This window comes from Pinus tabuliformis, chromosome X, assembly GCF_031772625.1.
Source record: "Pinus tabuliformis cultivar Carrire ecotype Pingquan chromosome X, CPIR1, whole genome shotgun sequence".
NCBI classification, from domain to species: domain Eukaryota; kingdom Viridiplantae; phylum Streptophyta; class Pinopsida; order Pinales; family Pinaceae; genus Pinus; species Pinus tabuliformis.
Window position 1 is genome coordinate 1,222,693,111 of NC_142308.1, and position 12,613 is coordinate 1,222,705,723.

The window sequence follows — 12,613 nt, forward strand, 5'->3', positions numbered from 1 at the left end:
ACTTAAAATAAGCAAGAATATCTACAAAGTAGCCCTTGTTCAAATACAATAATTAGTTTATACATTTCAAAATTCAATAATTGAACTAATTGGCAAGAAATGCTAGCTATGCGGCCTTGTTACAATCAATTTCAAAAAATTATACAATTCAATAAATAAATACATAAATATAAATAAAAAGTAAAAACTCCTTTAAAAAAATTACTCCCTATTAAAATTAATCTTAATTTATAATTGTGAAAGGATCACTCACTATTAAAATTCATCTTAATTTATAATTGGCTTGGAAAAATATCCCTAATCTTTAAAACATCCCATGACTTACCCTTCCCATAAAAATCATGATCGTGAAATCCCATTAATTCCATGCCAAATGTGCATCCTTACAGTAATCGATTTACATGGAACTGTAAACATAAAAAGACAAATGAAACGCAGAAGACAGTTGAGAATTGTTGGAAGTGAGAGACATGTGTCACGTATCCTATGTCCTAGTACCAATCCTTACTCCTTGAGGGTCATGGCTTAAAAAAAAAGATGCAAATTGGAGCATGTGTCTGGTGTATGGTCATGGCTTAAAAAAAAGAAGGATATTGGAGAATGTGTCTGGAGTCTGAAATTCACTGGAATTTCTATTGCGTAACCCTCAAGAACGTCGATCGATCGATCTCTGTCCTCTTTTAAAATAACAAACAAAATCCTAAAAGTACAGGTCATTTGCTGTGAATGTTTTGATTTGACTCATATTCTCTGACGCTCTTTGTATTCTTTTCGAATTGTTTATACTGCCCAGTGCTATAAAGGCAAGGCATGTGAGAGGATCTTCATATTCACGAGCGATTATTTCGCCGTATTTGGCTCTGCTTGCAAAATGGGATCATCAGCTCGACGGGTTCTGATCCATGCCATAGTTATCGCATGGCTATGGGTAAGCATCTCTGCTGTTAGGCGGGCTTCCCATGTGACGCATATTGTTAACGCAGCGAGCACAAGAGTTCAAGAATGGTATCGTACAGGCTACCATTTTCAGCCTCAAAAAAACTGGATGAATGGTCTGTCTATTCCATCCTATTTAAGTTTTCACATTTAGATTTTCTGTTTTGGGATTTAAACAGATCTTCTAACTTTCTTTTCGTTTGTTTGTGATTGCCTACATACCCAACAGACCCAAATGGTAAGCTTTTCATTCGGTTTCATCTCATGCATTCAATCGTTATTAGATTTAATATTCTCTGTGATGAATCTGGATTGCGTTCGTTTTGCAGCGCCCATGTTCTACAAGGGATTCTATCATTTCTTCTACCAGTATAATCCTCAAGGAGCTGTGTGGGGAAATATTGTCTGGGGGCATGTTGTTTCCAAGGATCTCATTAATTGGCATTCACTGGATCCTGCCATTATTCTGAGTGAATGGTATGATGTCAAGGGCTGCTGGTCCGGTTCCGCAACGTTACTGCCCGGAGACAAGCCCGTGATCCTCTACACATGATGGGCCAATTCATCCCAACAGATGCAGAGCATGGTTGTTCCTAAGGATGCCACTGATCCTCTTTTGAGGGAATGGATAAAGATCCCTTAGAATCCTCTTTTGATTCCAGAATTTGGGATCAATGGGAGCTCATTCAGGGATCCCACCACGGGATGGCTTGGCACGATGGAAAATGGAGGATTCTAGTTGGAAATAAGAGGAATCGGAGAGGAGTGGCTTTGTTATACAAAAGCAAGGACTTCGTCCACTGGGTGAAGGCCAAGCATCCTCTACATTCGTTGGAATTGACCGGAATGTGGTAATGTCTGGACTTTTACCTCGTTTCTCTTTCTGGGAACGAAGGATTAGACACCTCCGCTATTGGGCATTCACTTAAACATGTTTTGAAGGTGAGTTTGGACGATTACAAGTACGCGTATTATACAGTGGGAACCTACTTGCGGGACATGGATCGATACATGCCAGATAATGTTGAAATATTAATTTCAAACTGCTGTACTGCGCACATTTAATTCAGCAAAACCACCAGTCTCCCATCGGACCGCTTTTGCTGAGGTAGTGGTTTTCCTCCGAGGGGCTCCGCTACTGTACACCTTTCGACGCGTGTCCCCAGTACGTTTTGCAAAACAGCTTTTTATCGGGACGTAACGTTCGTTTTGTTTGGGCAAGCGATATTCGTCCGATTGCAAGGATGGATGATGACCGTTGATTAAACCAAAGTTAATGTACATGCCTGCAGCAAATGGAGATTGCGTGAAGTTTCATTTTGACCGCCGATCTTATGAGTAAAATATTTAATGAAATTTATTACGGGATGGTAAATGTAGGTAGGCTTTTAATTTTATTGTTTTTTTTTATGTACGAGAAGTATGGTCATGTTTTTTTTGTTATTAAAAATATATGTAATGTAATATGTTTTTTTTGAGTTGACTATTGTAATGCAAGGGGAAGGAACGCACAACAGTGCGAAACAAAAACCAGAACAGAGCAGCGTGAAAATATTATTGAGAAGGAAGCATTGTAAGCACGTAGCAGCGCGTGAGTAGGGAGAAAGGGAATGCTCGGCAGAGCCTGAATGTAATTTTTTTTTTTTTGAATATGAATGTAAAACTGCAGCAGCATATGTAAGAATTTTTATTTACAGCAGTAAATGTAAATGAAAAATTTACACACAGCAGTGTAAATCTTTTCAAAAGGAGACAGAGTAATTTTTTTTGTTGAAATGTTCTTGGTGTAATCCCTCAGGCAGAGGAAGAATATTTTTGTAACAACAGTTGTCTTTGATTAATGAATACAAAGCTTTTGTGGGTGTGTGTAATACTTTGTTCTCAGAAAATAATTTGTTTATAGCTTCCCTGTGTTAAGATCCTGGAGAAAAACAGAGCATTGTTCTCTGTTCAGTTTTTTTGTTTTAGAATTTACCAGAAAATTCCCAACAGTGATATCAAAGCTTGTCCAGGCTCTTTGAAGGTGTCAAAGAAGCTGAAGGAAGGATTTTTTGTTGCAGCAACTTCTCCAGCAGAGTGAAGACTCAGTCAAGAAAGGATCCAGGTATTTCTCAAGTTTTTTTTGTGTTGCTGTTGAAGACAGTCTGTTATTTTAAATACACGGTGAAGTATTTGAAGCATAGCTGAGAGTGCAAGGAATGGATGGCTCCAACACTAGCACTAGCATGGGTATTTTTAATACTTAGCTCCCACAGTTTAATGGGAAAAACTATGACTATTGGGCAATAACCATGAGAGCCCTGTTTGCCTCACAAGATTTATGAGAACTTATTGAATATGGGTTTGAAGAACCAGGAGATGAAGATGAGTTTAATAGATTAACTCAAGCAGAGAAAGATTTGTTGAAGAGAAATAAGAAGAAGGATTCAAAAGCCATCGTATTTTTGTATCAAGCAGTGCATGAGAGTGTGTTTCCAAGGATAGCAGCAGAAAAGACATTCAAAGAAGCATGGCAAACTCTCAAGACAACATATCAAGGCATGGAGAAAGTGAAGACAGCAAAACTACAGTTGCTGAGGAGAGATTTTGAGAATCTGTGCATGAAGGAGTCATATAATATTGACTCATTCTTTACACATGTGATTGGTCTGATCACACAAATAAGACCTCATGGAGAAATTCTTGAAGAAAGGAGGATTGTGGAGAAACTGTTGAGGGTCCTACCCTCAAAGTTCGATGTGATTGTCACCACCATAGAAGAGACAAAGGATCTCACAAACTTTTCAGTTGATGAACTTCATGCATCACTGATAACACATGAGCAGAGGTTGAGTAGAAATGAAAACTCATCTCTAGAGCAAGCCTTCAAGACCCAGATGTCCTTTGGAAGAGGAAGAGGTCAAGGCAGAGGAAACAAGAGAGGAAGAGGCAGAAGCCAAAACAGAGGTGGAAGAAACAGTCCAGCAAATGCTCAAGGAAGATGCAGCAATTCAAATGAGAACCAAGGCCAAGGCAGCAGCCAACAAAGTGGACAACATCATACTCAAGGACAAAGGTATGAAAAATCCAATATCCAATGTTATTATTGTAAAAAATATGGGCATTATGGAAATGAATGTAGGAAGAAGCAGCATGATATGACTAATAGATCAAGTGCAAATATCACTAGAGAAAACATCAGCCAAGATAATGTGCTTTTAGCTTGTAACATGGATGAAACAAACAGTGATGATATATGGTTTCTAGATTCTGGTTGTAGTAACCATACGATAGGAAACATAGCCCTATTTTCTGCTTTAGATTAGAGTGTGAAGTCACAAGTCACACTTGGGACTGATAGTAAAATTTCTGTTATGGGAAAAGGAGAAGTAAAAATATTTACAAAGAAAGGTGAAAAGAAAACCATAGCAGATGTCTATTATGTTCCTGGAATGAAGTGTAACCTCTTAAGTATTGGACAACTTGTTCAAAAGGGTTACAATGTTTTCTTTGTGAATGATGTATGCACCATCATGGATAGAGCACCCAGAAAACGATGTATTGTTGAAGTGAAGATGACAAGGAATAGGATGTTCCCTCTCAGAATAAAGGCAGATTTGAAAAATAAAGAAGTAATAGCAGCAGTGACACAAGAGGCTTTCCAAAGCGTACCAAAGGATGAAAATTGGTTGTGGCACTTGAGATTTGGACATCTCAACTTTGGAGGTCTTAGCTTGTTGAGTAGAAAAGAAATGGTAAGAAGATTACCATTGATAGAGAAACCGGACAACCGTTGTGAAGGTTGTATCTTAGGGAAACAACACAGAGAAAGTTTTCCATCAGGGAAAAGCATAAGGGAAAAGGCACCCTTAGAGATTGTCCACTCAGACTTATGTGGACCGATGCAAACTCCATCACTAGCAGGCAGCCAATATTTTCTAACATTCATTGATGATTTCACCAGAAAGACTTGGGTTTATTTCTTGAAGAACAAAAGTGAAGTGTTTGAAAAATTTCGAAATTTCAAAGCACTTGTAGAAAACCAAAGCGGGCTGCATATCAAAGTCCTAAGAACTGATAGAGGAGGTGAGTATATCTCCAAATAATTTCTACGTTTTTGTAGAGAAAATGGAATTCACAAATAATTTACAGCTAGGTACACCCCGCAGCGAAATGGAGTTGCTGAAAGGAGGAATAGGACAATCATGGATATGGCAAGGAGTATGCTAAAGGCAAAGCATTTGCCAAATGATTATTGGGCTGAAGCTGTACACTGTGCAGTATATATTTTGAATAGATTCCCTACAAAAGTAGTGATGAACAGAGTGCCGGAAGAAGCATGGAGTGGGAGAAAGCAAGGAGTCACCCACATGAAAGTTTTTGGATGTGTGGCTTATGCACACATTCTAGATCAGCGAAGGAAGAAGTTGGACAACAGAGGGGAGAAATGTATTTTCATTGGATACAGTGAGGAATCCAAAGCTTACAGGTTGTATATCCCATCTACCAAGAAGTTTTTTGTGAGCAGAGATGTTTAGTTCATTGAGGAGGAAGCTTGGGATGGAAGCATAGAGAAAACAGTGAATGTTAAAAACTGTTTGTCTCATGATGAAGATGATGAGGAGATGGCTGAGATACATCCCCAAACAGCAACGCCAACACAAGGGAAGCAAGAGACACCCTTGAGGAGAAATGAAAGTGCTTCTCCAAGCACACCACAAGGAGGAAATTCAAGTGCTTCTTCAAGCACTTGTACACCAAATGAAAGAGGTAAGAAGTTCAGAAATTTAAGTGACATTTATGATGAAGGTATGAATTCTTTGTTTTCTTTATATTGTCATGTTGATGACCCTATTCATTTCGAAGATGCAATTAAGGATAAGAAATGGATAGAAGCTATGGATGAGGAGATCAATGCCATAGAAAGAAACAAGACATGGGATTTGGTTGAACTACCAAAAGGAAAAGAAGTCATTGGAGTCAAATGGGTCTACAAGACCAAGAGTAATGTTGAAGGCAAAATAGAAATACACAAAGCAAGGCTAGTTGTCAAGGGATACAAGTAGTAGTATGGGAGAGACTATGAGGAAACTTTCGCATCGGTTGCAAGAATGGAAACCGTGAGAGTAGTGTTGTCCATAGCAGCACAAAACAAGTGGAAAGTTCACCAAATGCATGTGAAGTCAACATTCCTAAATGGAGTGTTAATGGAAGAGGTTTACATTGAACAACCTCTAGGCTATGAAAATAAAGGCCAAGAACACAAAGTATGCAGATTGAAAAAAACTCTTTATGGGCTGAAGCAAGCACCAAAAGCATGGTATGGTAGGATAGATTCCTATCTACTGGAAAATGGATTTGAGAAGTGTGAGGGAGAACCCACCCTCTACATCAAAGAGAAGGATGGCAAATTACTAATTGTTGTGTTGTATGTTGATGATGTTATTTTTACAAGTAATGATGACTACCTCATTGAAAATTTCAAATCAGTCATGAAAGAAGAATTTGAGATGACTGACATGGGTTTGCTGAGATACTTCTTAGGAATAGAAGTAGATCAAAATGAAAATGGGATTTTTATCTCACAATCAAGATATGTTAATGAAGTGTTGGAAAGATTTAATATGCAAGAGTGCAAGGCAACAATCACCCCTACAGTGATGGGATTAAAACTCAGCAAAGAGGACAGCAGCAAGGATTTTGATCCTAGCTTGTATAAGAGCATAGTTGGCAGCCCAATGTATTTGACTGCAACTAGGTCGGATATAATGTTTGCTGTTAGTTTAATTTCCAGATTCATGGAGAGGCCAAAAGAAGTACATTGGCAGGCAGTAAAAAGAATTCTGAAGTATGTTAAAGGTACTGAGGTTTGACATTTTATATACAGCTTCAAAATGTTCAGATTTAATTGGATACACTGATACTGATTGGGCTGGAAGTGTAGATGATTGGAAAAGCACATCCGGTTATGTTTTTCACATGGGTTCAGGAGCCATTTGATGGGCTTCTAAAAAATAGCCTATTGTAGCATTGTCTACAGCAAAGGCAGAATATGTGGCAGCTATAGCAACAACATGTCAAGCAGTTTGGATGAGAAGGATGTTAAGGAGCTTAGGCCAAGAACAAACAAAAGAAACTGTGATTTTTTGTGACAATAGCTCAGCTATTGCATTATCCAAAAATTCTGTGTTTCATAAGAGAACGAAACACATTGACACAAGGTTTCATTACATCAGAGAATTGGTAAGCAATGGAGAAATTGTTTTAAAACATTGCAGGACTCAAGAGTAGATTGCAGACATTCTGACAAATCCATTGGACCAGAAAAGCTTTGAATTTTTGAGGAAATGTTTGGGTATGACTGAACGCCCAGCAGTTGAAATTAAAGGGGAGTGTTGAAATATTAATTTCAAACTGCTGTACTGCGCACATTTAATTTAGCAAAACCACCAGTCTCCCATCAGACCGCTTTTGCTGAGGTAGTGGTTTTCCTCCGAGGGGCTCCGCTACTATACACCTTTCGACGCGTGTCCCCAGTACGTTTTGTAAAACAACTTTTTATCAGGACGTAATGTTCGTTTTGTTTGGGTCAGCGATATTCGTCCGATTGCAAGGATGGATGATGACAGTTGATTAAACCAAAGTTAATGTACATGCCTGCAACAAATGGAGATTGCATGAAGTTTCATTTTGACCGCCGATCTTATGAGTAAAATATTTAATGAAATTTATTACAGGATGGTAAATGTAGGTAGGCTTTTAATTTTATTGTTTTTTTTCATGTACGAGAAGTATGGTCATGTTTTTTTTGTTATTAAAAATATATGTAATGTAATATGTTTTTTTTGAGTTGACTATTGTAATGCAAGGGGAAGGAACGCACAACAATGCGAAACAAAAACTAGAACAGAGCAACGTGAAAATATTATTGAGAAGGAATCATTGTAAGCACGTAGCAGCGCGTGAGTAGGGAGAAAGGGAATGCTCGGCAGAGCCTAAATGTATTTTTTTTTTTTTGAATATGAATGTAAAACTGCAGTAGCATATGTAAGAATTTTTATTTACAGTAGTAAATGTAAATGAAAAATTTACACAAAGCGGTGTAAATCTTTTCAAAAGGAGACAGAGTAATTTTTTTTGTTGAAATGTTGTTGGTGCAATCCCTCAGGCAGAGGAAGAATATTTTTGTAACAGCAGTTGTCTTTGATTAAAGAATACAAAGCTTTTGTGGGTGTGTGTAATACTCTGTTCTCAGAAAATAATTTGTTTATAACTTCCCTGTGTTAAGATCCTGGAGAAAAACAAAGCATTGTTCTCTATTCAGATTTTTTTTGTTTTGGAATTTACCAGAAAATTCCCAATAGCAGTAGTGATGACAAAAATGGGTTAAGATACGACTATGGCAAATTCTATGCTTCCAAGACATTTTTTAATCAAAATAAGCAGAGGCGAATTCTGTGGGGATGGATCAACGAATCGGACAGCGTGTCCGATGATATCAGCAAGGGTTGGGCCGGTGTTCAGGTAAAGTCTGTCTATATTAGAGATTAATTAGATTAAAGGCTGAGGGAGACGGATAAGACATTCTTGTTTCCAAGATAAGGAGACTTTCTGAGTGAAACTTTATCATTTGTAGACCTTAGATTTCCTTAGTTTTGTGCGTGAAGACTCTTTACTTGGCTAGCAATATTCTCTTCTTTTGATTATGAAAGAAGACGAGAAATTGTTATTCGGAAAAGAAGGGATCAAACAAAAATTCCTGACTCGTTTTTGACTGATAAATTTAATCCATTGTACATACCCAATCCCTTTTGATTTTAGTGTGTAATATTAGGAAACAAATATTTAGAAACATTTCTAATTCATTGAAATCACTCTAAAGATAAGAATCTGATTCTGCGTTGCTGTATTTATATGTTTTACGTTCTTTTCTTTTTCTTTTTAACGTATGCAGTTTTCTTGTAAAGGCGATTCCAAGAGCCATCTGGCTAGACAACACCACAAGACCGCGGCTTTTACAGTGGCCAGTTTCCGAAGTAGAAGCTCTTCGTCGAAAGAAAACATTGAAACAGAATATATATCTCAGCAGTGGATCCGTTGTAGAGATTGCAGGCATTAATGTTGCGCAGGTGCTCGTCAGATACATTAAATTCCTTTACTTCAATACTTTTTGCCTCAGAATTGTAGCCCCTAAAAATCTTAGGGGATAAGGATTCATGCCTCCTTTCTCTGATTTAGGCTAAGTAATTTCTCTGATATTTCTTTTTCTTGTAAAAGTTGGTAGTTCTCGTGCGGAAAATCGAACAGGCCCTCTATGATCTTGGCTGAAGCAAAGATCCCTTTCATGACTCAGAGATTTTAAGAATTTTCCCCTTTTTGTAATCTCTGTTTTCGTTTTCTTTAATTTACTTGGTGAAATTGGATTTGCTATTAGGTCGATGTGGAAGTCTCCTTTGATCTCCCAAGGGTCGAAATGGCGGAGTTTGAAGACGAGGTGGGAGTAAATTCGACAGCTCAACAGTTGTGCAGCCGGATGGGGTCAGCTGCGAGGACTGTTGTTGGGCCATTTGGGCTGCTTGTTTTAGCTTCCAAGGACTTGAATGAACACACTGCTGTGTTTTTTCAGATCGTTCGCTATCGAACAGAACTGAAGTTATTAATGTGCAGTGACCAGAGCAGGTAAAACTCCATAAATATTGGGAAAACTTATTCATCTGAATCAATCAATCCCAGACAAAAGACAGTACGTCAATGTTTTTCAAATTGTGTGAATGCTCGCAGATCGTCTTTGTTGAGCGCCATTGATAAGACAACATATGGAACTTTCGTGAATCATGTGGGTTATTTCAAGGAGAAGAGCCTTTCATTGCGAGTCCTGGTAAGCTGTTTCACAGGAATTTTTTTTTTAATTTTGCCTGTGAAGTGTAAAGATTTTAGCAATTTTTATTCATTTGTAAACTGCTAGTGCGGTATCTTTGTGAGAGCACGAAAAACTAAATATAGGTTTTAATTTTTTCCCAATACATACTAATTTTTTTTTTTTTTAAATTTGTTGTTGCAACGGCCATGAAATGAAAATGCAAGCTGATCTTTCAATCGTGGAGAGCTAAGCTGATCTTTCAATCGTGGAGAGCTTTGGAGAAGGGGGAAAGGCGTGCATAACCGCTAGAGCTTATCCCACATTGGCAATAGACAAAGACGCCCATCTTTACGCCTTCAATAACGGCACTACCACTGTCAGGGCCAGCAAATTAATCACGTGGGAAATGGCTTCCTCTAATCACGGTACTCTGCGCTAAACAAATGGGTTTTATGAGACGTAATCAAAACTTTGCAATTTGTCAAAAAATTGCGGAGATTTGTGTTTTGAAACGGTTATTGTAATCGGTTTCTCGCTCTTCCTTGCGGAAGATAAGTTGTCTGTTCGAGATAAAGACGCGTAGAATCTGCATTCAACGTGAGGTGATGAGTTCATCGTTCAATGTAATGTGGATTTCGCTGAAGACTTTTCGCGGAGTGTTCATGGTGGGGAAACAATGGAATTAGGTTAAAGAACTTTTATATGTGTTTGCTGACCTTTCGTTCACTAATGTTGTGGATTTTGTGTTTGGCCGAGTTTACTCTATTTGCCTGCGCTCTTTTTAGAAGCACAAGTGTCATTAATATTGTGGCATGTGCAAAAGGTTGCAAAAGGGTACTGGTTGGATAAAATAAAATTTATACGTGGCAATGTTTATTATATAAATTATTTTCTCTCTTTATAATTACAAATTTGAGTTGTGAATTTTCTACAATTTGAGTTTTCAAGTTTTTCATGTTGTTGATTTACGTATACAATAAAAAATCCATATAAAAATTAAAATTTCAAAAAACAATTTCACAAAATTTTAATAAAAAATTCTAAAATATATAATAGTTAGACAATACTCTTTCAAAATAATTCCATAAAATATAACCTTTTTCAAAAAATAGCATTAGGTAAATCAATCAAACACTCATATTTTATCACTCATTTTTGAAATAAATAAAACATTTATGTTTTCACTTCTTGTGCACATAACCAACCTTTCAAAACAAATAAAATTGAAAAATATTTATATTTTATAACTCATTTTTAAAATAAATCAAACATTTATGTTTTCACTTCTCATGCATCAAGACTATTGAACCTTTTAAAACAAATAAAATTGACAAGGGAATGTAGGGTCAACGTATACAATCAAAAATCCATATAAAAATTAAAATTTCAAAAAACAATTTCACAAAATTTTAATAAAAAATTATTATTTTAATAAAAAATTTTAAAATATATAATAGTTAGACAATACTCTTTCAAAATAATTCCATAAAATATAACCTTTTTCAAAAAATCGCATTAGGTAAATCAATCAAACACTCATATTTTATCACTCATTTTTGAAATAAATAAAACATTTATGTTTTCACTTCTTGTGCACATAACCAACCTTTCAAAACAAATAAAATTGAAAAATATTTATATTTTATAACTCATTTTTTAAATAAATCAAACATTTATGTTTTCACTTCTCATGCATCAATACTATTGAACTTTTTAAAACAAATAAAATTGACAAGGGAATGTAGGGTCAAGATTTTATAGAAGAGAGCATGAGACACCACCATCATGATACGACAACACTATTAGGTAAATAGTGGGAAAATAATTGGTCAAGTTAAAGGAGTACTAAATTGCACTGAGGTGGAAAGATATGGTAAGAATGTTGTTTAAGATATGATCGGTGGTTGGCAATTTTTTCAAGTTAGATGGGTAGATGCCCCCTTATAAGTTTCCTACTAGGCTCTAGCCTCAAGGTTATAAGGGAAACAAGCTAGCTTTGAATTTAAGCCTTGCTCAAGATATCCTTATGAGTTAACGATTCCTCTCAACCTAAAAAACAAAAGATGTTTTGTTAATGCTCTCTAATATATCTAAACTAGTTTAAATATTGAATGTGAATGCAAAGATACCAACATAGATCCATCTTGACTTCGAAATTATCATCATTAAGAGGTTTCAAATCCCAAGAGGTGCAAATATTTCCTCATTTTTTTTAAATCTAAAAGAACTTTTAACCTTCAGGGAATTAATTCCTCCTTCCACTTGATAGATTAGGGGTTAAGATGGATCTACATTCATTAAGGGAATTTTGAGGTCTAAAATAGGCCTCCTAAGGAAATTATAAAATAATAGTGGAAATAATAAAATAAGATTAGATTACATCATCAAATTTTAGAGAGAAAGAAGAAAAAACTATTTTTTCAACTTGTATTTTCAACTTATCTCCCTATGGGTTTACTCAAATTTCAAGCGGGAACGCTCGTTGGATGCAAAGTTTGATTCCTCATCCAACAAGTAACCATGTCGCATATTTTCGAGGGACTTTGTTACATCAAAAATGAGAAATACATGAAAAATGTGATTGCAATCATGATTTTTCATTTTTTCGTGTAGTAGGGTCCATTGAAAGTATGCAACATGAGTACTCCTTAGATGAGGAATTAAATTTTGCATCCAACGAGTACTTCCAATTGAAATTTTAGTAAAACCTTAGGAAGATAAGTTGAAAATACAAGTTGAAAAAGTAGTTTTATTATTTTATTATTTTTTAATCTTTTTACTTTTTTACCCCAAAAATGATGAATCATCCCCCATCGTTGACATCATCATCTTAAATTC

General features: G+C 36.3%; 1 pseudogene; it reads left to right on the forward strand.

Annotated features, from left to right (window-relative positions):
- The first annotated feature begins 1,270 nt into the window (after nucleotides 1-1,270).
- Nucleotides 1,271-10,214, forward strand: LOC149144375 (beta-fructofuranosidase, insoluble isoenzyme 1-like; annotated as a pseudogene).
- The last annotated feature ends 2,399 nt before the right edge of the window (nucleotides 10,215-12,613 follow it).